Below are 2,881 nucleotides of genomic sequence, written 5' to 3'. Positions count from 1 at the left end.
GTGGCTCTATCAGTGATGAAGACTGAAGAAGTACCTCCAGAACCTGGAGTTATGTAGACGTAAAATGTAGTCGTGGCAGTTTCAATATAAGGAGTGGGTGTCCCTGTTCTGGTGGTTGGAATAGTTTGACCAGAGTAATAAGTTTGTACAGAGCTTGCAGTGACTCCAGGGAATATGGCGTTGCCGTTCAAGACGCCACCAAAGGAGGTTCCCAGTAATCTCACAGTACCTCCAGTGGGTACCTCATGACGTGCTGTGTTCCTGCCCAACCTCTCTATATTGCTGCCTCCTATCATTAGGAAGAAGTTACCTTGAGCATCTCTGTTGCTAAAGGTCACCCCAAACTGCGGGTTGGATAGCAATCCTCTCACTGTACCATCATTAGTTAGGAGTGCATTACCATTATTATCAATGACTATTTGGTAGCTTGAGTCAACAGTAAAGTTCTGATTAGCTATAGCATTATACTGTACTATATTCTGACCATTAGGAGCATAAGTAAACATGGATATACCAGTGAATGGACCGCGTGAATTGGCAGGAGTAAAACTAATGGTTCCCCCACTGTAGCTCACAGAATCTCCATTATTCAATGTCATGCTCATAGCTGATCCAGTGAATTCAACTACATTCTGCCCATTCAATTGAAGTATACCGGTATTACCTTGCCCAAGGACTGTGGTGTATACAGCTGATGATCCTGGTATTGTTGTAGGCATTGTTGCAGCTGTAATGTTATCAATTAATGATTGTAAGTTGGTAGCTAAGGCCTCAGATCCAGATACATATAGTTTGACAGTACCAGGACCATAAGACACTGTTGCACCTCCATTAAAGGCTATACCAATAGTGTTTTCAACACTATAAGCAAAGGACTCAATGCCAGTATTAGTTGCACTGCCTGAAAAGGTTTGACCATTGTATGAAAGTAATCCAGGTCCAGTAATATCAGAAGTTGTAAAACCAGCATTAATAGTGAACACAGTCACACCACCATACTTCACTCTATTGCCTTCGACTGTGTAAGCAGCTTGAGATGTTCCACCATCAGCCAGAAACATGCGACCCTCTCTAATCATAGCAGTGAGTCTTGGGCTCGTTGAGAAGACAGCATTACGACCATTGATAAAGAAGGAGTCGTAAGATACAAAAGCGGTTGCTTCATTCATGGCAGCATTGTACTCTTCAAAACCTTCCCCAGCTAGGAGGACATTGTCAATGTTATTAAAAGTGGTGCTACCAACCATGAGTGTTGTTCCAGTATAGGTGGTTGGGGATACAGTCGTCCTGACATTGGTTGATGATGTTATCATGAAAGCATTGGTACCAGTTCCAAAGTTGAAACCAATAGCTCCTCCACTTCCAACAGGCTCTATGGTCATTGGAGCACCAGATAGTTTACTTAACTGCTCAGTAATGAATGAATTCTCTGATGTTATGATTAGCCGTTCATTCCGCACGTTGTTCAATCTAACAAAAACTTTACCTGGTGCTTTATCTCGCACTGCTTTAGAACCAGAATACGTATAGACATGTCCAAAAGGTGATATATAATAATAGGGCATGTATCCGCTAAAAGTGGCTACACCAGATCCAGTTCCTAACTGATAGATTCCTGCTGTCCCCATGTAGCTGAAGCTACCAGTGGAAGGTATTGTTCTAACGGCTAAGAAAGAACCGGGTGTTATCAATGGCTGGCCATTGATCCTAACCATCCCGTTAGAAATTTCATAATTAGGAGCAGGGAAGCTCTGTGTAGCACTAAAGGATGACTGAGTAGCTGTTCGTGTAGTATTAAAGGTCGTAGAATAGCTAGTTGGATCAGGTACTTGAATAGTGATACTAATCATAGCAGTGTCACTTGTAGTAGTAACAGTTATCATTCCAGTGACACCATCAACAATATTTAATGTCCTTGTATGAGGAATGAACTCCCTAACAGAGGCAGGTCCACCTAATAAAACAGCAGTGATAATAACAATTAATTAATAATGTCAACAGCAACAGATAGGGGTAGGCAAATTATGCTTCAATGTTTGCCTACTATGCTTTGAAATAAATCCAATTATGCTCATTATTATGCTCATAGTTTAAGCTTTACTCAAATATCAATTATCAAGTTACATGTACATGAACCTGTTATAATTGCAATATTATAAAATGTTTCCAGACTTTGAGTCACTGGAAAATAGTACAGCCTGAGCCATTGGACTCACCACACTTGCATGGCTTGAGGAGGTGAGTATTAAGCGGTTGGTTTTATTAGTACTTAAAATCATGTGTGGTCAGCCAGAAATTTTTGACCCATTATGCCAGCATGATAGCTTGCTCTATTATGCCTCAAATTATGCTAGAACTATTTGCCTATCCCTATAGCAACAGGTACTTACCAGGACATGGATTCATGTTACACTGTATACAGGAAAGTGGATTATTTCCAGTTCGAAAATCATTAAAATTGCTGCAACAAGGCTGACTACCACAGAGTGCTAAAGCAGTACCAGCCTGATCCTCACACCTGCAGTACTGGATCATACAACCACCACCACAGGTCACAGAACACTAGAAATAATAATAAAATAATGACAACACTGAACAACAACAACAACAATAATAATAATAACTACACATACCTCTGAAGTATTTGTGCATACACCCATTGCCATTCGATCAGCTTCTCTTTTAACCTAATAAACATAATAATAATAATAAATAGATAAATATATAAAAATAATATTAAGCCAGGCATACACTAGGCAATATGTTGCTAGCAACATTTGTGGATACTTTGATCTTGTAAGCAACATGTTGCCAGAAATAGAACATCTTTCTATTTCTGGCAACATGTTGCTTACTAGATCAAAGTAACCACAAATGTTGC

General features: G+C 39.8%; 1 protein-coding gene across 1 annotated transcript in view; it reads right to left on the bottom strand.

Annotated features, from left to right (window-relative positions):
- LOC100636160 (uncharacterized) overlaps positions 1 to 2,881 on the bottom strand; it is a 26,633-nt gene that overhangs the window by 11,779 nt on the left and 11,973 nt on the right. The gene's annotated exons all lie outside the window — the stretch shown is intronic.

The sequence above is a fragment of the Amphimedon queenslandica genome, unplaced genomic scaffold (genome assembly GCF_000090795.2).
Source record: "Amphimedon queenslandica unplaced genomic scaffold, v1.1 AMPQUscaffold_13328, whole genome shotgun sequence".
In the NCBI taxonomy this organism is placed as follows: Eukaryota; Metazoa; Porifera; class Demospongiae; order Haplosclerida; family Niphatidae; genus Amphimedon; species Amphimedon queenslandica.
This window is presented reverse-complemented; position numbering and strand designations above follow the sequence as displayed.